Here is a 25,933-nt window from a genome sequence, read left to right on the forward strand (position 1 = left end):
TCATCTTTTTTATTTTTTAAATACTTCAAAGAGGTCTTGTCAGCAGATTTTCCTAATACCTTATGTCATTTGATTCCTTGCCTGCTGTTTCCATATATATTAATTATGGATCTAAGTAAAAGGAAATTCTTGAAACCTTTGCTCTATCTGACTTTATCGTAATATTGCTTATTTGCTCTGTATTAAAGATTAAAACAAAACAGAACATTACACTGATTTAATCCATACTAAAGACAGTAGACTTTAGTCTTCATCATTAAGTGCTTCAAGTCCCCTTCACTTTTAGGAAGTAAGGTTGTGTCATCTGCATATCTCAGGTTGTTAATTGGTCTTTCCCAAACAATTGTTTAATTTAATTAGCAGAAATTATCTGTCTTGAGCTTTGTATTCTTTTAAGAACTATCTGTAAGAGGTCCCAGTGTGGTGCTGTAGGATAAGCACTGTACTACAAACAACAGGTCAGCAGTTCAAGCCTACCTTCAGCTCCTCATAAACTCTGTACAGGATTCCTAAGAGTAGGAACCAACTTGATAACACAGCAACATGTGAAACAAAAGGAATCCTTGGTGACACAGTGAATTAAGTGTTGGGTTGCAAACCATAAGATCTTTCGTTCAAACCCACCAGTTGCTCCTTGGGAGAGAGATGAGGCAGTCTGCTTCTACAAAAATTTAGTCTTGGAAAACGTAAGGAGCAATTCTAACATGTTCTAAAGGATCATTCACTATGAGTCACAATCGACTCGATGGCAGTTAATGTAAATTTTTAGGGTTATATGATTTTTAAGAATCCTGGTGTGGCATTGTGGGTTAATAACACTGGACTGCAAAATCAGTTGAACTGTTAGGTTGGTGGTTCAAGCTCACCAGTTGCTCTTCAGAAACCTTATGCAGGGTCTTTATGGGTCAGAATTGACTCTACAGAATTTATATAACAACAACAACAATAAATGGTATCAAGTTGACAATATCAAAATGAAAGATTAAATAAGAAAGAAATTTTGAAGGCAATGAATTTATGTTATTAAGGAGGATAATTTTCAAACAGGATGGTGACGATGCTTGTACAACTAAAGTACCTAATCAATGCCACTTAACTGTACATTAAGAAACTGTTGAATTGGTATGTATTCTCTTATGCAAATTCTCAACAACTGTAACAAAATAAAATAATTTTAAAAAATTTTAAACAGCAGTGATTGTTATTTATTCATCACTTGATTTTTCTTCCATAGGAAGCATAAAGCCTTCCATGAGATATTATTATTGCTGTTGTTGTTGTTAAGTGCTGTCAGTTCCGTTCCAAATCATTGTGACCCTATATAGAGTTTCAGAGGAGCAGCTGGTAAGTTTGAACTACCAACCTTGTGTTCAAACTGACCTTGAGGTTGAGTGCTTATCCTATGGCACCACACCAGGACTCAGATTGTTGCTAGTTGCCACAAATTGTTGCCAACTCATGATGACCATTTATGAACAGAATATATTGGCCCATAGTGTTTTCAGAGTTGTGACCATTTGGATTTTCTGAGTGGCTTTGAAGCACCAATTTTTTTGGTTGGTGATCTAGTGCTTAAATATTTGTACCATCAATGGACTCCTTTCATGAGATCTTGTTGTTCTTAAGTGCCTTGGAGTCAGTTCTGACTCATAATGATCCTGTATAGGATTTTCGAGGAGGAGCTGGTGAGTTAGAACCACCAACCTTGTGATTCAAACCTACCTTGCTGTTCAGTTCTTATCCTATAGCTCCACATCAGTACTCCATTTAAATATTTTTTGTGAATGCATAATTGCCTTAATGCTGTAATATATTCTTATTTAAGAAATAAAAATATGTTGTCTAATAATGATAAAGTATTTGAACAAGATCATTATTGTTTGTTACTAATAGAACTGAATCCGGTCTATAATAGAGTCCAGAGAAAAATAAGGGATAGAGAGAGTAAATTATTTCATGCCCTGGTTTTAAGTGCTGTTTTAGGGTTTTGTTTAGTTATAACTAAATGAAAATGCAACTGTATATTAAGGCAGACAATATCAATATGCAAATATTTTAAAGTGAGGATAGAATGAAGATTCTTATTAAATACTTTAACATATTTCGTTACTGTTTTTAGTATAGAAAGCAAAATCTGGATAGTTACAAAGTATTTTAATTTTCCTGGGAATCTCAATTGTGTTGCTTTTGAAGAGAATCAGCAATTACCCAGGGACCAATTAGTCTGTTTGGGATTATCTACACCCTGTGGTTTCTTCTTCTTCTTTGCTTTCTGACTCATCCCTGCCTTTGACCACTTCACAGTTGTTAAATAGAAGTAGAATAAATAAAACTAGTAAAAAATAGAATTAAATTAAAAATTTATGTCATATATAGTACATTAAACAGGATGTTAGTACATACGCTATATATGCCATATATATATACACATACATGTATTAGATTAATCTTTTGAATGAAATGTCAAATAATTGAGACAAACTATAATTGGTTTTAGTCAATAAGTCATTCATATTTATTTATATAACTACTCATTCATTTCATCTTGAAAACTCAGTTTGTTAAATAATATGATTTATCAGTAATAATTAAAAAAAATTGTGAACTATTTAATATTTTAGCTTTTTATGCCATCCCAAGTGTGAACAGTTTGCAAAGAACTTTCCGGAACTTTAGTAAGATTTTATATGACCTGTTAATGTTAATTTACACTATATCCATGCAGTTCCTATTGATATACTTCTATGCATAGGGAAGTTCCTAATACATTGAAAAAGCCATCTTCAACTATGAACATGCACTTTTCCATTTATGTACAGTTGGAAGGGGTCCTAAAAATCAATTTGTAGCACTGCTCATTGGGGAATTGATTCTTCAGACATGAATTTCGTTTAGGCAGAGGGGAATTTACCTGAGGACATTTTAAACTTTTTTTTTTTTTTTTTTTCCCGCATTCTATATCCTCTGTCACTTTGGGCCAACTCAAGGTTGGCAATCTCTGTGGAGTTTTCTCCTTTCCCTAGAGACCTCTGGTCAGGGTTTCATGAACACAATGCGGAATTTCCCTTTTCAGCTGTCCTAGAACTGTTCTTTGTCTGCTAAGAATAAAATTCTATTCCTGACAAATAATGATTTTTCTCTATACTTGCCTACAAACCCAACTTCTAATAGCTCTGCTCTCCTTATTTCTTCTGTCAAAATCTTATTTTCAATAAATAATACAAAATCAGAAGGTATGTAATTATTAAAACTATTTATTTATTCCATACAATTTAATCAAAATTTTAACTCACTCAGTTTTACTTTCTTTGTTTTCTTTATTATTATTCTAGTGCTTCTGGATATTTTTGCCCAAATATTAATTGAAATAACTAATTTGTAAATATATTCTGCATTCTGTGAATTAGATTGCATCTCAAAATTATCCAAGGAAAAGAAAACATTAGATTTCAATGCTGAATCAGGAAACAAGAGGGTGTTACAATTTGAAAACCATGAAATCTTAGTAGTAGATATAATAAGGATTTTTTTCTAATATTATAAGAATAGAATAAAATTTTAGTTAATCTCTTTAGCTTACTTTATTCAAAACAGTAGTAATGCAATGCTCTCACATATTTCCCTTATTCTTGAAAATATTTAACCATACCTCCTTTTCTTTTATAAGTCTCACTGTTACTCTACAGAAATGTTTAAAGAGAGAAAGATAAAAGAATCATATGAGATCTATAATTTGATGGCAACATTTCTACATATATGATTTCTTCCCCCTTATTCTGAAGACTTCAATTGAGTATATGTATATCTTCTTCTAGAAATGAAATTCTATGTATGAACACAATTATTCACAGCTTACAATATACCGCTAATTTTACTGTATCACCTCCAGATACTCACAAAATCCTGTGAGAAGAGGGTAGTGATTGATTATTGCCACTATTTTTATTGATTTGCTGATTGAGACAGAAAAGATGCAATTTTTCAGGAAGCACAGTTTAGGGTTAGATTTTTTACTTCATTCTTGAATTTTTCTCTAAGTTAAGCTTCCTCTTGAATAATAATAATAATAAATACCAAAGTTTCATTTGTAAAGTGCCTGATGGTTTATATAGAACATTCTTATGTATCTTTTTCATAGTAGATATAGAGAAAACAATTTAATACTATTGTATCAGAAAGTGGTACATGCTGATCTTTGATTAGAGACTGACTTTTCAAACTAAATCAGAAAAAAAAAAAAAAACTGAGTAGACTATTTCTCAGAAGAAAAACATATTTAATAGAAAAATATGATTTGTTTTATATAACACTTAAAATTTTCTCTTTCAAAGTAATGTTAGAACTATACAAAAAAGGAGAAATTTACAGATAATTTCTTACATGTTGCTGTTTAAAATGTTGATTTTCAATTTCTACCATAGTATTAAATGTTTTCCTGTATTTGGAAAAAATAAAATACTGAGTGGGAGTAGTGTTACAGAATTATCCATGGGTAACTATATATTTGAGCGCTAGGGAGAGAGATAGTGACACATGCATATAAAATTATTAAAAATTAAAAAAAAAACAGAGAATCATCAGAAACACTGCATTTTGCAATATGGATTTTAAATATGCATGAGGAAACAGCATCAAAAGTTAGTAAAAAAGGGTCTCATTGACATTATAAAAAAATCAATTTAAAGTGCATTTCTTTGTTTGTTAGACTTCAATTATCTTAGTAATATAGTATTAAAAGATAACTGGAAACATATTTTTCAGGATAAGGTTTAGCAGAATTCTACATCTGACATAGTGATTATTAAGAGTGATGGTAAAGTTCAAAGCATCAAAAAGTTAAACAAAAAACTCTGCCAAAATACCAAAAATGGTGAAGAGGAAGTACAAAATTATGTGAAATGTTAGGGATGTTTCATTCCAGTACCTCAACCTCATTATCTTATCAGCTAAATATAAAATACATAGACCAGATAAATGTCTCATTAAGTCTTTCACAGTTCTTTCTGGGAACTTCATAGTGGTCTTGAAAGTGAAAACTAAAGAAGTATTTTATGTGAGAATTATGGTTCAAAAAGTATTTTATTCAAAGTTTTTTTATTAACTCTCAGTGTGTGGTGGTATGGCATCATTGCTGCTTTTTTAAAATTGATCTTACTTAAAGAAGACAACTGTGTGGTCTGTATATCAAGATTAGAATTAAAAATTCATCTAGCCTGTTTCAGATTTAGGTCTCAGATGGAGCTTAATTTAGGAAATACCCCTGTCTCCCATTTTTGAGCTAATCAGGAACTGATTAAATTATCCACATTGTCCCACCTCAGTTGATTTTTTTTTTTTTCTATGTACACACACTCACATACAAACACACAGAAAACAGGACTGGGTTTTGTACTGAGCTTTACTTATTTCTGGTTTTCAACTAATGGATTTATATGTGCATGTAAAAAAAACTGGTTATGGGTATAAAAATAGAATTGCTTTTCAATATGACAATAAAGTTTCTTAACAATTAACACATGTAATTGTATTCATTGCATACAATTATTATACCCAATCTTTTCCTGTAATAAAACCAGAGAAGATCCCTTCTAAAGAATAATTGCTGCATTTCTCTTCCTGGCAAAGATCCCATTACTTTCACATATACTTAAAAATGACAAGGTGAATATGATGACAACACTTTTCTTTCAAAAATGTAGTCATGCTGAAAATACCTACGTAGAAGACAAGTCACAAAGCATAGAAAACATCATAAAAGATGCTTGTTAACAATAGAAAAAAATAAATGGAGAAGGGATCGAAAGGTGTCACATGAGAAGTGCTCATAATACCTGCAACGTATAAACACCAGCCTTCAGTTTCCAAGACAAGTGAGTCTCAGATTGACAGATGGTAGATGATTGTTTCTGGTGGAGCGAATGATAGTTAGTTTGCAAGTAAAAGCAGATAAAGGAGCACATGAATAACAGTGAAATCTTTGGTATGTGGAATAAGCCTTAAATTATAAATGGCTTAAATTATAAATGGTTCATGATTGACTGGCCACAAGCAATTTATTAAGAATGCACATATGGTGAAGACACTACAGTTGTGCTCTAACAGATGAATGCAGCTAATCATTTTTTTTTTTAAATTCCATATGAAATGAAAGGAAGATACTTGGAAAACAAAAAACCTGAAAGAGAACTAAAGATGGGAGGAAATTGATACTAATCAAGCACTTGTATTTCAAAAAGCAACAAAAACATGTATTGAGATTGGACATGAAAGGGTTAGATTCTTGGTTGACCCAAGTACCACACTTCAGTTCTAACTGCAATTGGTAACATTTCAATCACAAAAGAACACAAAAATGCTAAGGTATAGAAATGAAGCAGCCACTACAGGCATTTGTCTGTGATAATAGAACCAAGTACTCTCCACAGAGAACATGGCTATCTACCACAACCGATAAAATACAAGATATCAGATATTCACCCACAATATTCTTCTTCAGATTGACTTGCTGGGACATGTATCTAACAGATGTGTTACAAGTCAGTTTATTCTTCTATGTCTTGAGACTGTATGTACAGAACCTTGTGCCATCTTGATTGTTATTGCTAAGTGCTGTAGCATCAGTTTAGATTCAGAGCGACACTGCATAGCATTTCTGAGGCTATAAATCTTTGTGGGAGCAGATTGCCTGATTATTCTCCCATGGAGCAGGCTGATGGTCTCCAATAACTGACCTTGTAGTCACAGTTCAGTGTTTATCCTCTAGAGTCATCCCACTCCTGACCATCTTGACTACAATTTAGGAAATTTGTTCCAAATATATTTCTTATTTTTGAAATTATGTGTGAGTGTGTATATATAATGCAGGTAGAATTGACAAAATTATGTCATCGTTTGAATGATTACAAATACCAAGTGTTAATGCTGAAATTGCCCCTAAAAGTCACTAGCTTAAATCACTTCTTTCATTTTTCAGATAAACAAGGTGAAGTGCAAATTGTGTAGCTAAATTCATCAAGGCACAGCTAATAATTAGGACCTGATCTGACACTAGAAATCAGCAATCCAGGTTATGTGTGGAATCGAAGGGTTAGAAACAATGAGTTGAACAATAACAATATTTTTTTAAAAAATAAATAAAAGAAGAAAGTTTGTTTTTATTTTGTTTTTCTCATTTAGAAAGGACAGTGTCATTCTAAGAAAACTTAGGAATTCAAATGTGAAAATATATATACATTTAAATAAAAGTGTATTCTCTAGTTCTTTTTTACCCTCTATGCATTTATCATTTCTAAATTAGGAAAAACTCCTCTTATACTTTAATTATGGAGTTTTGCATAAAATCTTCTTTAAGTACAAAAGCTTATCATTCAATCTGAATTCTGACAGACCTTAATGTATATGACTACTTATTTAAATACTTTGAAAATGTATGATTTATTTAAATACTTAATTTAGTTTATAGACACGGTCTCATTTTCTATCTCTGCCAGGGAAGCATGCAGCATGCATGGATAGTTAATATTAATCTGATTCCTATCGAGAAACAGAGAGGTTAAGTGAATGGCTCTAGGTCACACAGCAAGCCAGTAGCAATTTTAGAAATGTCTTATTTGAATATAAAAACATTTAGATGATAGAATAATTCTTTAGGGTCATCAATAGTGGTAACACTTGTCATGTTGCGATAAGAAAAACATATTCTAAATCTTGCAGAACATTTCTTGATGTTAAAAACTAGTCTAATATTTTCCTAAATGTAATTTCTGCATAACTTAAGCTTGCATATGATAAAATGGAAGAGAGTTGATGCTACTTAGTAAAAACATTGAATGTTCCATTGCTTTTAAAAGACAGTAAACTTATTCACTCAGATAAAATGAATTCAATTATTTTCCTTAATTAAAATTATTTTATAAAATAGGATCATCAAAATAAAAAGTAGTTTTATTAGTATTAATATAACCTTGTTTACACAGCATATAATATGAATAAGTTGCATTTCAAAGGTCTTTTGTTTTGGAGTAGAAAAGCACAGGAAATATGTTAAATAAATTTGTTTATTTTCATTATAAAATCTATACAACAAAGGAGAAAATACTTTCCTTATTATTACAAAAAACACCTAGAGTTCATTGAGGTAAATAAATTTATTATAGCCCTGCACCTGCTGGAAAAATTAAGTATTAGATCTTTAGACTACGCAAAAGGAGTTTTATTATAAAATATATTCCAAAAGATAGATTTTAAAAAATCTTCTATTTTATTTTTTACATGTGTCACCCCTCCAACCAGTGGTCCACTCCTCATAATCCCCGACTCCCACCCCTGGTAACCATCAAAGAAAATCTCTTTCAGTATAAAAAACTCTTTTTGGACTTTATACAACAGTGGTCTTATACAATATTTGTCCGTTTGTGACTGACTCATTTCACTCAGCATAATGAGTCATCTGTGTTATAAGGTGTCTTGCAGATTCATCATTATTCTTTAATGTTGGCTAGTATACCATTACAATTCATAGGGTTTTCAGTGACTAAATATTCACTAAATTTTGCTAAAGGTAATACAGAAACAGCTATAATCATACATTGACAGAGAACATCCAGAAGTTCAAGCTGGATTCAGAAGAGGCGGTGGAATGAGGGATATCATTGCTGATGTCCAATGGATCTTGGCTGAAAGCAGAGAATATCAGAAAGATGTTTACTTGTGCTTTATTGACTACACAAAGGCTTTGGATTGTGTGGATCATGACAAGCTATGAACAACATTGTGAGGTATGAGTATCCCTGAACACTTAATTGTGCTCATGAGGAATCTGTACCTGGACCAAGAGGCAGTTGTTCGAACAAAACACAGGAATACTGAAAGATTTAAAATTTAAGAAAGGTGTGCGACAGGGTGTATTCTTTCACCATACTTATTCAACCTGCATGCTTAGCAAATAATCTAAGAAGCTGGATTATATGAAGAAAAACATGGAATTAGGATTGGAGGAAGACTCATTAACAACCTGCGCTATGCAGATGATACAACCTTGCTTGCTGAAAGTGAAGAGGACTTCAAACATTTACTAATGAATATCAAAGAGCACAGCCTTCGGTATGGATTACATCTCAATGTAAAGAAAACAAAAATCCTCACCACTGGACCAATAAACAACATTTTTATCCATGGAGAAAAGATTGAAGTTGTCAAGGACTTCATTCTTCTTGGATCAACTATCAACACTCACAGAAGCAGCAGTCAAGAAATCAGACGACGTATTGCATTAGGCAACTCTGCTGCACAAGAGCTTTTTAAAGTGTTGAGGAGCAAAGATGTCAGCTTGAGGACTAAGGTGCACCTGACCCAAGCCATGGTATTTTCAATAACCTCATATGCATGCGAAAGCTGGACAGTAAATAAGGAAAACCGTAGAATAATTGATTTATTTGAGTTATGGTGTTGGAGGGGAATACTAAAAGTGCCATGGGCTGCCAAAAGAACCAATAGATATGTTTTGTAAGAAGTGCAGCCAGAGTGTTCCTTGGAGGCCAAGCTAGCCAAACTTCATCTCTCATACTTCAGATATATCGTCAGGAGGATGGATACCATATTTAGTAAGGTGGAGGGTCAGAGAAAAAAAGGAAGATTCCCCCCAACGAGATGGATTGGCCAAGTGGCAGCATTGATGGACTCAAGCATGGCAACAGTAGTGAGGTTGGCCCAGGATCGGGCAGTGTTTCATTCTGTTGTGCATAAGATCACTATGGGTCAGTACTGACTCGATGGCACCTAACAACAACAATAACAAGTATACCACTGAGTGTAGGTACCAAAGTGTGTGAATCCATTCTTCCACTGATGGATAGCTAAGTTATTTCCATCATTTTGCTATTGTGAACAGTGCTGTGATGAATATGGGTACGCATATGTATCTAGGATGGATATTTTTACCAATGAAACCATACATGAAATACTTTTGAAAATCACATAAAAATTAAGATTCCTTACAACTATTTACTGACAATACGTTATTAAATCATGTTATATATTATATTTATCATATGCTTCCACCACTTTTTAAGATTGTAAATAATGTTAAACCACTTAAAGGTGCATTTCAATGGCATGTGTAATTTCTTAATAATTCAGATACCATTTCTCCTAGTTTTGATTGTAATATTAACTGAATGTTTTACCTAGTGCTTATTTTGGCTTTGCTTAGTCATAGTATCTCCTAAGAGGTTATACTAAAATAAAAAGATAGATTTGTAGAGAAGAAAGAGTACAATCCATTTTCTAGCTTCTCAATATAATGTGGAAACTAGGCCCTGAACATCACAGGAAGAGAGATTCTATTTAAGAATAAGAGCCCTCTGAAATTTAATGAGAACAACTTGGATACCCATTATTGAATATAAAATAACACACTTTAAAAACAAAATCCACTATTAGTCAAAGATGCTTGTAAAAATTTACTTAAAAGCACTAATGGACCACTTGAACCTTGGAGTCCTTGATCCTGAGACCAGAATAACTAGATGGTACATGGCTACCTCAATCAACTCCTCTTAAATGAATCACGATAGAAGGTGCTGGATAGAGTGGAAGAGAAAGGAGAACAAAATTCAAAATAGTAATATAGATTATAGCTAATTGATCTCATAGAGACTAGTGGAACACCTGAGAATATGGACTTTGGTCACCCTTCAAACCTAGAAGTAAATTCACCAACTTTTAGTTAAACAATAGACAGGCTTAACACAAGGGAGGGATGCATTCCTGAGAACAATTAATAATAGGAGATCAAAAAGGCAACATTTGACCAGGGAGGAAGCTTAGAAAACCTGAAGGACTAGGAAATAGGATGAATGGAAAATTAATTTACTCGGGAAAATTTCACCTGAGGCACAATAAAAAATTTAAAAAGTAAGACACACTGATGGAAACTCTTGATTTTCTTTGAATTAACTACTAGAAATTTATTCAAACAGTTCCTATGCACTCTGAGTTTTTTTTAACATATTCTGAAGCTACAGAATACTAGATGGACTTATTGGATTTTATGAAAGTTTTAAACATTGATAAAAAATTGTATTTCCCCAATATGCCAGCAAAACTTATAATAAGTTATTAAACATAGCACACAGAGGAATACAAGCAATTTTTTTTTAATTATTTTCCATTATAAAATAAATATGCTTGTTAATCTTGAGTTGTGACAGATTATCAGAAATTTAAAATATGCTATCTACTTCTTAGTAGAAATTTAAATTCTTTTGATAAATCTCATAGAATTATACACAAAAATTGAGTTATGATGATTAACACATGTAGATTAAATACATCAATAAGTCTAACAAAATAATATAATAAAAATTACATCATCAAAAATATTTTTCCAAGAATGTAAAGGCAGTTTAATATTAGAAGTTTTGTCAGTGTGTTTCAACCTGTTAGCAGATTACTAAATGAAAAAAATAATCACATGGCTTTCTTAACAAATTTAGAAGAAAGTGATCAATAAATATAGATGCATCAAGTAATACTGTATAACAATATATGATAAGAAGTATTTTAAAGCATTAAATGGCTGAGCATTTTCTTTACATGAAAATGAACACTTTTAATAAATCTATGAAAGCATTCACCACTCATTTGTCAGATTGTTGTACTCTGATGGCTTGTGTGTTGCTGTGATGCTGGAAGCTATAAACTAGTACTTTAAATATCAGCAGGATCACTCATGGTGGACTGGTTTCATAGTAGCTTCCAGATTAAGGAGAGAGAGACTACTTTTGAAAGGTTATTAATTAAAAGCCTTATAAATAGTAGTAGAAGATTGATATAGTGCTGGAAGATTCACCCCTCAGATTGAAAGGCACTCAAAGTAGGACTAGGGGAAAATATCTCCTCAGAATAGAATTGACATTAATGATGTGAATAGATAAAAGGTTTCAGAACCTTCATTGGCTAGTGGTGCACAACTCAGAATGAGAAGAAACAACTGCAGACATCCATCGATAATAAGAATGTAGAATGTCCCTGGCATATCATTATAAAATAGGGGGAGAGAAAGGAATAACCAGAAATATCACTATAAGAAGCTTATAAGTCCATCTTCTGCCTATAACTGATTGGAATACCTAAAATGGGGATACAACATGCCCAGTGAAGGAGGCTTTCTGTGAAGCCTCTGAATTACATAAGACCATAGGTGGGATCCTGAACCCCATCCAGAATCTTCTGAGGTGGGAAATGTCCACTGGAAAGGACAAGCAGACCATCCTGGAGCAGTTAGAAGAACAGAAGATACTTCTTGAAAGAAAGACCAACAGGAAAAATACAAAACAATATAGGCAGTCTGACTGATTACTACAAGAACAATCAAGTTGCTCTCCCAGGACACATAAAGGCAAGTGGTAGGGTCCCATCTGGGTAAACCCCCTTTCAAGATGAAGAATCAATGGGAATACACAAGCAGACACGTGCTCTGACTGGTGACCACATTGGTCACCAATAAGAGGAAGTGAGGGAAAAACAGCAATGAACTTGTGAACTAAGTCCAACCACATTCAATACACTCCTGTGAACCCAAGTGGAGACCTGGTTGGCCAGAAATTTGGCAAGACCTGGGAACTCCTGGGCCCAGAGTCAGTGACATAGCCACAGAGGACTAGAGTGGAGAGTGAAGCATTCAGCTGATAAGAAGAGAGGGTATATGCACAAGAACTGCCACACTTACAGATAATACCCACTTTACCTTGCTTCACTGGCTAGATGATTAGAGCTCAACTAGATGAAGAAGGAAGAGGAAAAAAAGAGTAATCTGATACAATTTGATGAACTTGGCCTACACCTATGGAGGCAGTAGCTCAAAAGAGGGAATAGATCTTTACAATGAGGATCATTCCCATCCCCTCAATACACAGGGTAGACAAGGATGGGCAATTTGGACATTGGCTACCCAAAATGGGGGCTACAAAGGCAAGAAGTGACTGACTTACTTGCTTTCAAGAGGGAACCTAGATCCCAAGAGCACTAAGGAAGGTAGAATCTCCACTGAGTAGTATCCAATCTGTCTGGATAGGATTGATGAAAAGAGATGTGGATAGCACTCATGTGGTACAATAGTGAATAATTACTATCAGGACTGACTGTCAGGGTTGGAAATGTAAAGGTAGACAGTTTGTGGCAAAATGAGGGGAGTGGTTGACTTTACAGTCCAGGAGCAGAGGCCCCTGGGACCATCAAGGGAGAAGATCAGAGTGCGGGACCCTACCCAGAGAAACAGTGACGCCAGAGATGGAGGCAGAGATGAAGACATGGAGAGCTGGAGCAGCTGGGGACTCTAAACCCAGAGAGGGAGAGGGGCTGTGTACTGACAACCAGAGGACAGGCTTGCAAGATGTACCATTTGGTTGGTTGATGATGTATGGAGGGGATTGTAACTATGGCAGTGAAAGGACATATGATAGGATGAATGTAAAGCTAATGTTCTCCCATGTAAACTATCACATTTACAATAAAACATTAAAATAAAAAAAGAATGTACAATGTACAATATGTGGATCTAGGAATATTGGAAATCATCAAAAATGAAATGGAATGCATACAGATTGATAACAGAGGCATTAGTGAACAGAAATGTGCTGGTATTGGTCATTTTGAACTGGACAGTCACGTGTTTTAGTATGACAAACTAAAGAATAGTGTCTGATTCATCATCAAAATGAGTATTTCAAGATCTATATTGAAGTACAATGCTGTCTATGACAGGATAATATCCATACACCTACAAGGAAGGATAAGCAATGGGCTGTGAGCCAAGATAAACAGTCCAAGCCCATCAACCACTTTATGGGAGAAAGATGAGACTTTCTGCTCCAGAAAAATATTTAAAGTCTCAGAAACCTTATGAAAATTGCTATGAATTGAAACTGACTTCATGGCACTTAACAACAACAACAACAAGGAAAACCATTAATACCACTATTATTCAAAGGTGTACACCAGCCACTAAAGCCACCGATACTGAAATTGAAGATTTTTACCAACATATTCAGTCTGAAATTTATCAAACCTGCAGTCAATATGCATCAATAATTACTAGTGATTGAAATGTGAAAGTTGGAAATAGGGGGGAAAGATCAATATTTGGAAAAATATGAACTTGTTGATAAAAACAATACTGGATATCACATGAGAAACTTCTCCAAAAACAATGACTTAATAACTGCAAACACCTTTTGTAAACAGCATAAATGGTGATATGCACATGGACTTCACCAGATGAGACATACAGAAGTAAAATTGACTAGATATATGTGAAGAGATGATGAAGAAGCTTAAAACAATCATTCAAAACAAGGCTAGGAGTTCACTGTAGAACAGATCATCAATTACTCATATAAAAGTTCAAGATGAAGCTGAAGAAAATTAAAACAAAGCCATGAGAGTTAAAATAGGACTTTAAGTATATATCAACTGAACTCAGAGACCATATAAAGAACAGGTTTGAAATACTAGACATTAATATACAAAGACCAGAGGAGTTGTGGGAGGACACCAAGAACCTTATACATTAAAAAGACAGGAAAGAAAGAAACGACTATAGAGGAAGTCAGAAAAGACCTTGAAACTGGCTCTTGAAAACAAACAAGCTAAAGTGACCAGAAGAAATAATGAAGTAAAAAAACTGAACAGAAAATTCAAATGGCGGCTTGAGAAGACGAAGTACAATGTCATAATGAAAAGTGCAAAGACTTGGAATAAGAAAACCAAAAGGTGTGAACATTCTCATCATTCTTAAGTTCAAAGAGCTGAAGAAAAAATCATGTCTCTGGTAGCAATACAGAAGGATACTATGGACTAAATAATGATTGAAACCGGAAGCATCAAAAGAAGATGGAAGGAAAACACAGCCATTAAACCAAAAAGAATTGGTAGATGATCAACCATTTCAAGAGGTAACATACAGTTAAGAACCAGTGGTACTGGAAGAAGTCCAAGCTGCACGAAAGTCATTGGCTAAAGACAAGACTCCAAGAACTGGAAGAGTACGAATTGAAATGCCTCAACAGACTGATGGAGCATTGGAAGCACTCACTTGTCTATGAAAGAAATTTGGAAGATAGCTCCTGGCTATTTGATTGGAAGAGAACTGTATTTGTGTCCATTCCACAGATAGGTGACACAATGGAATGTGGAAATTATCAAACAATATTTTTAATATCACATGCAAGTAAAATTTTGCTGAAGAGAATTCAAAAGCTGTGGCAGCAGAACTTTGATAAAGAACTAACAAAAATTAAAGCTGGATTAAGAACATAACATAAAACTAGGGATATCATTGCTGTCGTCATATGGATCTTGACTAAAAGCAGAGAATACCAGAAAGAAGTTTTGTCTAACAATTCACTTTACCAAGCATAACATTCTCCAGAGACTGGTCCCTTCTGAACAACAGGCCCAAAGTACAAAAGGTAAAGTCTCAACATCCTGACTTCTAAGGAGCACTTTGGCTGTACTTTTTCCAAGACAGATTTGTTTGTCCTTCTTGCAGTCTTAGCCAACATCATAATCATTCTTAGCCAATATCATAATTCAAAGGCATCAATTCTTCTTCAGTCTTTCCTATTCATTGTCCCGCTTTCCCATATATATGAGGTGATTGAAATACTGTCTTTGGTAAAGTGTACCTTAGTCCTCAAAATGGCATCTTTGTTTCTTAACTCTATTATTTGCAGCATATTTGGCTAATGCAGTAAGTTCCTTGATTTCTTGAGTACTGGTTTCATGAGTGTTGATTGTGGATGCAAACAAAATGAAATAATTGGTAACATTAAGATTTTCTCAGGTTGTCATGATGCTATTTATTGGTCCAGTTGTGAGGATTGTCATTTTCTTTACATTGAGATACAGTCCATACTAAATGCTGTAGTCTTTGATCTTCATCAGTATTTCAAGTTCTCTTCACATTCAGACAGCAAGGTTTTATCATCTGTATATCTCAGGTTGTTAATGAGTCTTCCTCCTATGCTGATGCCACTTTCTTCTTCATATAATCTATTTTTCAGATTATTTGCTCAGTTTATACATTGAATAAACTTAGTGCAAGGATACAACCCTTTCTTGATTTTGGACTATGGCCTTGTTCTGTTCTGATGACTGCCTGTGTATGTATAGGTTCCTCTTGAGCACAATTAAATGTTCTGGATTATTCACTCTTTGTAAAGTTACTCATACTTTGTTATGATCCACACAGCCAAATGCCTTTGCACAGCCAATGGAGCTTACATAAACTTTTTCAGCTATTCACTGCTTTCAGCCAAGATCTATCTGACATCAGCCATGATATTTCTAGTTTCACATCTTTGTAATCCAGTTTGAATTTTTGGTAGCTCCTTGTCTATATACTGCTGCAACCATTTTGTAATTGTCTTCAGAAAAAGTGATCTGATAATGATATTGTTCAAGGATTTACACATCCTGTTGAGTCACGTTTCACTGGGTGGCCAAAAATGTGTATCTTTTTCAATCAGTTAATCAGGTAGCTGTATTTTGCTTTTTTTTTTTTTTTGCATAGACAAGCCACCACCTCCAGTGCTGTATCAGTTTCTTGATATATTTCTAATATTGTGCCAACTCCTGGAGTCTTGTTTTTGGCAAATTCATTTAGTGCAGTGTGGACTTTTTCCTTCAGTACCTTTGGTTTTTGATCATATGCTACCTTTTGAAATGGTTGATTACCAGTCAATTCCTTTTGGTACAGTGATTCTGTGTCTTTCTTCCATCTCCATTTCATCTTCCTTTATCATTCAACATTTTTCCCGTTATTGCTGCTGTTAAGTGCCATTGAATCAGTTCCGACTAATAGCGACCTTGCAGTTAGCATACCAATGCATATTCTACAGAGCCATAGCAGGACTCTATTTTGTTCATGTTGTAGCTATTACATGCCATCGAGGTGGTTTCAAGTCATAGTAACCTTATATAGTGTTTCAAGGAGTGGCTTGTTGACTTGAACTGATAACCTTATGATTAACAGTCCAGTGTTTAGCCTATAGTGCCACAGCAGATCTCATTTTGCCCCTTGTTGTTGTTGTTGTAAAGTGCCGTCGAGTTGGTTCAAAACCACAGCAACCCTATATAGGGTTTCCAAGGAGCAGCTGGTGACCTTAAACGCCGACCTTGCAGTTCAAAAGGCTTTGCAATCTGGCGTATTATCCAACAGGGCCACTGTTGGAGCTGACTCGATGGCACTTAACAACAACATGAAGGGTGGAGCTATAATAAGAATAGAAGACAGTGATAAGGATATATGGTAAAGACCTAGAATTAAGAAAAGAATTAATAAAAGAACTATATTAAAAACATAATGGGAGCGTAGGGCTGTTTGGTGGTTTGTCAGAGTAGCACAGTCTTTTTGGCTCAGCGACTGCGGTTCTCCTTTGGACAGCGACAGTGACGCGGTGGTCTGAGAAGCAGCTTCAGTCTTCTGCATTTGGTGAAAAATGGCCGGAACCAAGCATACTGCTCGGAAATCAACCCGGGAAAGGCTCCACCGCAAACAGCTGGCCACCAAGGCGGCTGGGAAGAGCTCCCCCTTTACCGCCAGGGTGGTAACCCACCGTTACAGGCCCAGCACTGAGCTGCTGATCAGGAAACTGCTCTTTCAGAGACTGGTGAGCGAGATCGCCCAGGACTTCAGAAAAACTTGAGGTTTCAGAGCGCAGCGGCCATCGTGCACTGCAGGAGGCCAGCAAGGCATACCTGTTCAAAGACATCAACCTGCGTGCCATCCACACCAAGAGTCACCGTCGTACAAAAAGACATTCATCTGGCCCTCCGGATACTGGGGGAGCAAGCTTAAGCGCCTGGCCATTTTTATGGTGTTTTGTAATAAATTCTGTAAAATACTTTGGTTTAATTTGTGACTTTTTTTTGTAAGAAATTGCTTATAATATGTTATGTTTGTACTTAAGTCATTTCATCTTCCACTCAGGCTGAATTTGTAAAGTGACTGTTGACTGACCTCAATGATGTGAGCAATGTGGCTCAGGCGGGACAAGTTGCTGATCCACAAGAGGGATGGGTGATCACTTTCTTCTCATGATGCATGTTTCTGTATGCTACTGACTTGTTGGGAGGCTATTAAGGTACTAGAATTGAGAAATGTGTACAGGATCCTTTTGCAATAAAATTGGTTATGACTTCATCCAAGTGTTTAACAACTGGGCCTGTTAAGTCTGACCAAACATCACTGTGATAGAAATGTGGGATTTTTCCAAGGGTGAACAGATCCAAGTCTTAACCACAGTGTAACTTACTGTTTCCTAGGGGATAAAAAAGGAAACCTGGCAGCTATAGAAAAAACATAAAATAATAACACCATAAAGGAAAGAAATTAATTGGCTATAGTAATATTTAAAGAGAGTGTTTATAGAAGATCCCCAATGTTAAAGTTAATGATATATATATATATCATTAAGGAGCTCTGGTAGCATAGTGGTTACGAATTGGGCTGTGAACCTTAAGGTCAGCGGTTCGAAACTACCAGCCGCTCTGCGGGAGAAAGATGAGGCTTTCTAATCCCATAAGGATTTACACCCTCGGAAACCCTGTACAGGGTCGCTATGGGTCGGAACCGACTCGATGGCACTTAACAACAACAACAACACACATACACACACACACACACACACACACACATATATATATATATATATATATATTATTTATAAATTTAAATAAGTTGAAAAACAGAGCTAATTATACAAAGAGTTCACAGAATGGGACACCTGCTTGGATTAGGAAAAAAACGAAATATATGAAGAGATACTAAAATCATTGGCAATGAGTGAATGACAAATTTAAATAACAAAGAAATCCATCTGTAAACTGTAAGAATGATACAAATAAAATGTATGGACAGTACGAAGTAAGAATGTCTGGAACATGTCTGATGCCAATATTCTGTATTAAAGGTTCTGCTAGTGAAAGTAAGTAAGTGTACGAGGGGACTCCAAAAAGTTCATGGTAAAATGGTATTAAAAGTAAATGGAATTTTTCCTCAAACTTTTTGAGGCGCCTTTGTATGTTTGTGGCGTAGCTCTTAGTGCCCACATCTGGGTATATATCCCAGAAAGATTAAAACATGGGTCCTTATGGGAATATGAACAAGGACAATCATCAAAGCATTGTTTGTGTCAGTGGCCAGCTGTAGGCAACCCAGATGTTTATCACTAGGAAAAAGTATGCCCCCAAAATTAGATGAAATAATCTGCAGCAATTATAGAAATGGGCCAGATGAACCCAAAGCAATGTATCATAAATAGATCATAAAAACAAAATGCTGAATGCATAAAGTTAGCGTGAAATGTATGTAAATGTAAACTACAGACAAAAAGAAGAACTACCTATTTAAATGGATTGGTACATATCTTTGGAGTTTGGTAAAAAAAAAAATAGTAGATAGTTGCTTATGGGATGCACATGATGCAGATTAAAGTCACAAAATTAGTAGTATTAATGTTTAAAAATAATAGTTTGGTGAGATTATAGAAATTAATTTAATAAAATACAGACCACTACTAATCTGTATCATATTGTAAAGTGAAGGATGACATAGGATTTGCAGACTTAATTCTGTTAAAATTCAATATCTAGCTGATAACTACTGTGACTCTTCATTAACAGTCTCTCTAGCTGGCTTTTAGTATAACAGCAAAAAAATTGTTTTTGTTTGTATATCTTTTATTCTTCTTCCTTTAATTTGATTTCCTAGACAATACATCCCTAAAAGAAGTATTTTTTATTCATGGGGTATTTTCTACAGTCAATCTCAGGACATTGAATTTCTTTTCTCAGCATATATTACCTGACACAAGAATCTTGAATACTTATTGCATATTCAAATTCTTCCATCTATTCTACAAACATGCAATACTTATTATTTTATTCAACTTGGTCTACTCTATAACAACAGGACCATGGCCTTGCACATAGTAGTAATCATTAAAACAAATGGAATTTTATTAAGAGTACCAGTGAAAATTTAGTCAAAATTTTGACCTTGACTGATTTATGGGTGTGGTGCTGCAGGATAATGCAAGGTCGGTTTACAAGGTCAGTGGTTCCAACTCACCAGCCGCTCCTCAGAAACCTTATACAACTTCAGTATGAGTAAGAATCGACTTGATGGCACTCAACAACAACAACATTGCTATTTATAAAGTTTTAAATATTATGGAAGATTTATGCAAAAACGCCTTATAATTATTTTAAAATTCAGGGTTTCTGGCTCTCTCTTTTTGATTCTTATAAATTCTCCCTTCTGGACTTTTAGGGAAATTGTAACACAGTGTTATTGGTTTAATAATAGTAAAGTATAATCGCAGGACTCTCAGGAAATGCCACTATATGTGAAACAGAATGGGATGTGATTTTAGATCTGGAAATTGCTGGTAGTGAACACAGTGAGAATAAATATCAAATGTCTTCTCTTTAGCATTAAATTTAAAATGTTTCAAAGCTTCCCATCCAACTTGAGATGTTAACTTAAATGCAAATGCACATATTGAATGCAATAGAGGAATGGCAAACAGAATTTATACCAGAACAAGTAAATGTAACTGGGAATGATGTTTTACTATATGCCAAGAAACAGCAAAAGAAGTTGGTCTTTAAAAACACACACCACAGGGTACTTATTGTTAGGTGCCTTTAGTTAGTTTTCAATTCCTAGTGACCCCACATGACAATACAGGAGTGTCTCCTAAAGTTTTCTTGACTGTAACCTTTATGGGAGAATACTACAAGGGCTTTTCTCTATAAATCTGCTAGGTGGGTTCAAACTAAGAATCTTGCAGTAAACAGTGGGCATTTAGCCATTGCACTACAATGGTCCTTACAGGATACTTCTGACTGCAATCAAATCAATTCTAACTTAAAGTGACCCAATCTTTATCAAAGCCAACAACCTCATCTGTCTCCCACAAGGGCTTTTTAGGATACTAGAAGAAATAGAGCTCCCTATCCACAATCTGCAATGCACTTCATTTCAATCTTGTTACATAAGAAGAACTACTCTTGAGGTAAGAACCCTACCTAGTGAGCAACCAAATGATGCTTTTTGTATTTTAAATAAAGGACAATGGAAGAGAGACTATAAATATGTAAAACGAAAACTCACCTTGGATCTTCAGCAACATATGAGACTAAGGTATCTTCTTAGGAATATATTTGTATTAATTTTAATTGAAAGTAACTAGAGCTCTGGTAGTGTAGTGGTTACGAAAGGGCTGCGAACCGGAAGGTCAGCAGTTCGAAACTACCAGCTGCTCCGCGGGAGAAAGATGAGGCGATCTGCTCCCGTAAAGATTTACAGCCTCGGAAACCCTATTCAGGGTCGCTATGGGTCGAAACCGACTCGACGGCACTTAACAACAACAACAACATAGTCCTGGTGTGGTGCTGTGGGTTGATATGCCAGACTGCAAAGCCATTTGAACTGCAAGGTCGGTGGTTCAAACTCACCAGCTGCTCCTTGGAAACCCTATACAGGGTCGCTATGGCTGGGAATCAACTCAACAGCACTCAACAACATATATATATATATATATATATATATATGTATGTATGTATCAACCGTTTAAGTGAAAGAAAGAAGGCAGGAGTCAGACATGCATGGAGGAAAGAACAATAAATGGAAGAAAGAAAGAAAGAAAGAAAGAAGGGAAGACCCTTCTTAAGGGATATTGCTGTTGTTATGTACTGTGGAGTCATTCTGACTCATAGTGACTCTTTAGAGGATTTCCAAGGTGGGTCAGAACAGCTGGCCTTGTGGTTAGCAGCCTGATTTTAGCTAAATATTAGCCTACATTTTCTTAATCTCTTTCCACAGTTTTATCTCAGTTTGCCTAATCTTGTTGTAAATTCACATCTTAAAATCTGAATATCTGATGATTTTATATAAGCTACTTCAGAAATCTTACAAATATCTAATTTAAATAAATTTCAATAAAGTTCTGTAAGTAAAAATTTTCAGCATTGGTCATCTGGGCATAAGCAATTATTAATTGCTTCATATTTCTAACAGGTATTTTGTTTAGAAAAGTCACTGTTCAGCTATGATATCTTTTCAAAATAAAATGTAATACTAACATTTGCTTATGTACATTTAGAGTTCTGGTATGGTGCTGTAGGATGATGCACTGAACCAGAAAGGTTGTTTGAACCTCAAGGTTGGTGGTTCAGACTCACCTGCCACTCCTGGAAAACCTTATACAAGGTCACTATGAGTTGGAACCAATGAGGCAGCACTTAACAACAACAATGTGCATTTCGTGCTTACTTCTTTATAAGCAGCCGATATCAGTATCTTTTAATTCCTATTTTAGTGCAATGAAACAGATATTCTCCCTAACTTTGAAAACATGAATTGGGAATATTTTCTTGAGGCAATAAATATAGAATGTCTTTAATATGAGTATACATCTTTATCCTTCTAATGTTTTATCCTAAAAAAAAATCAATTATGCATTGTAAGTGAATTTAGACATTTATTACAACTTAGTTCATAATATTGAATATTTAGAAATGACTAAAATATTTAACAACATATTATTGATGAAGTAATTATAGTATGAAAAATAATGTGATCATAATTAAGAAACAGAGTTGTATGTACTGTCAGAAAAATAAGTTAATAATATTTTTTTCTTAAAACCAAGTGCAACTTGTGGTGCATGAATTATTTATATTTGTATGTATTATTCTATTCTATACTATAAAGCACTTTTATACACACATAAAAGTGTGACAAGAATCTTAGTGAGTTTATTTTCAGTGAGTTGACTTAATAGTTCTTCTTTTTTCATATGCACATTACCTAGCTTTTCTACAGTAAGCATTTATTTGTTGTTGTGAAGTGCCTTTGAGGTGATTCCATCTCTTAGCAACTCTGTATAGAGTTCTCAAGTGGAAACCTTGGGTGGGTGTGAACAGCCGACCTTGTGGTTAGAAGTACAGTGTTTATCCTATAGCACCACACCAGGAGTCCTAAGGTAATCAAAGTGAAGTCTCGAGTCAAGCATCGCATACTCTGTTTTCATTTCATCATATTGACTTGTCCCCAGTTTATTTGTCCATATTTTAAAAATATTGTCTATCAGCTATTTTAGAAGAAGTAGTCAGAATGAGCCTTAGAAGAGAGGATGTCGAGGCTTTGTCTCATGCAGTTTGGACATGTTATTAGCAGCGAACATTCCCTAGAAAAGTACATCATGCTTGGTTGAGGGTCAGTGAAAAAGACGGAGACTCTTAATAGATGGATTGACACAGTGACTGCAGTAATTCACTCAAGTATAAAAATAATTATGGATGTTACAGAACCAGGCAATATTTTGTTCTGCTGTACATACAGTTGCTATGACTCACAGTCGACTCAACAGCATCTAACAATATAATAGTAACAAGCAACTTACTTCTTGAATATCTTCATGTAGCACTACAGGATAAGCACTGGACGCAAATCACAGGATCCGTGGGATCAAATCCACCAGCTGCCAAAATATAAGAAAAAGTGCTCTAAAAAATCTGTAAATCAGCTCAGATGTGTGACAAATTATAGAGAAAATTACACATAAACTCTGTAAATAACTTCTGTAAGAAAGTAATTTCGCCCTGAAAATATATAGATCTTAAAATCCATTAGTTATCAGGTGAATTCTGGGAGTTTTATAATACAATAACAAGATAAGAAAGATGTACTTGTCTACTAATTCTGTGAATAAAAAAATGAAATTCAATCAGTTATTGATGGAACAGAGTTATAATCAATGAATTTAACATTAAAGATACTTTTTTTTTTTTAGCATTTTTGTTTTACTTATGTTGAGGTACAACCCATATTGAATACTGTGGTCTTTGATCTTCATCAGTAAGTATTTTAAGTCTTCTTCGCTTTCAGCAAGCAATATAATCAGCTTTCATATAATGCAGTATCTTGGATTATTTGCTCAGCACACAGATTGAATAAATATGATGAAAGAATATAATCCTGGAGCACACCTTTACTGACTTTAGACCATCCAGTTTTCCCTTGTTCTATTTGCATGACTGCCTCTTTGTCTATGTACAGGTTCCTCAAAAACACAATTAAGTGTTCCAGAATACTCAGTCTGTACAATGTTGTCCATAGCTTGTTATGATCCACACAATTAAAGCCTTTGCATATTCAATAAAGCACAAGTAAACAACCTTTTGTTGTTTGGAAATTCCCTATCTGTTGCAATACTTTAAAAATTATTTTTAGCAAAAATTTAATTGCATGTGATATTAATGATACTGTCTGATGATTTCTGCATTCTCTTGGGTCAACTCGCTTTGGAATGGGCAAAAATATGGATCTCTTCCCATTGGTTTTTCAGGTAGCTGCCTTCTAAACTTTTGGGCATAGATGAGTTAGTGCCTCTAATGCTGCACCTGCTTGTTGAAAGATTTCTATTTGTATTCCATCACTTTCTGGAGACTTGTTCATTGTCTATACCTTCAAAGCCTTGGATTTCTTCCTTCAGTGCCATTGGCCCTTCATCATATGCTATCTCTTTGAATGGTTGAACATCAACCATTTCTTTTTGGTACACTGACTATGTATTCCTTCCATCGTCTTTTGATACTTTCTGCATCATTCAATATCTTGTCCATAGAAACCTTCAGTATTACAAGTCGAGGCTTATAGTTTTTCCTCAGTTCTTTAATCTTGAGACGTGCTGAGTATGTTTTTCCTTCTGGTTTTCTAGCTCCAGATCTTTGCACATTTTATAATAATATTTGACTTTGTCTTCTCAGTCTTACCTTTGAAAATTTCATTCAGCTCTTTTACCTAATCATTTCTTCCATTTACTATACCATCTCTATGCTGGATAGCAAGTTTCAGAGTATCTTCTGACATCCCTTGTGGTCTTTTCTTTCTTCCTTGTTTTCTTAAGAACATTTTTCTTCCTGCATATACGATGTTCTTCATGTCATTTGTGCACACCTCTTCTGAGTTTTGCTCATTAGTGTGTAATGCATCAAATATGTTCCTGAGATGATCTTTAAATTCATCTGGGATGTTGAAGGTCATATTTTGGCCCTAGTAGATTTGTTTTAATTTTCTTCAGCTTCAGTCTGAACTTGCATATGAGCAATTGATGGCCTGTTCCAAAGTCTGCCCCTGGCATGGTTTTTACTGATTATATGGAGCTTTTATGCCATACCGTTCCACAGACGTAATCTATTTGATTTCTGTGTATTCCATCTGGTGAATTTCTTGTGTATGGTTATCTTTAATGTTGTTTAAAGGTGTTTTCAATGGAGAAGTCATTGATCTTGCAAAATTCTATCATGTGATATCCAACATCATTTCTATCACCAAGTTCATATTTTCCAACTATTGATCCTTTCTCTTTGTTTCCAACCTTTGCATTTCAATCATCACTAATTACCAATACATCTTGATTGCATTTTTTAAAATTAATACCAGACTGAAGAATTTGGTAGAATTTTTCAATACATTGTCACTGGCTTTAGTGATTGGTGCATAAATTTGAATACTAGTTGTATTAACTGGTCTTCTTTGTAGGCTTATGGATATTATTCTATCACAGAGAGCATTGTACTTCAAGATAGATCTTGAAATGTTCATTTTGATGATGAATGCGATGCCATTCTTCTTCAACTTTTCATTCATGGCATAGTAATCCATGTGATTTTCAGTTTCAAAATGGCCAATACCAGTCCATTGCAGCTCACCAATGCCTGGGATTTTGATGCTTTTGTGTTCCATTTCATGTTTGACAACTTCCAATTCTCTTAGATTCACACTTTATACACTCTAGTTTCCAATTATTAATATATGTTTGCAGCTGTTTCTCCTCATTTTGAGTTCTGCCCATTCAGC

Source organism: Chrysochloris asiatica, unplaced genomic scaffold (genome assembly GCF_000296735.1).
Source record: "Chrysochloris asiatica unplaced genomic scaffold, ChrAsi1.0 scaffold00012, whole genome shotgun sequence".
NCBI lineage: Eukaryota > Metazoa > Chordata > Mammalia > Afrosoricida > Chrysochloridae > Chrysochloris > Chrysochloris asiatica.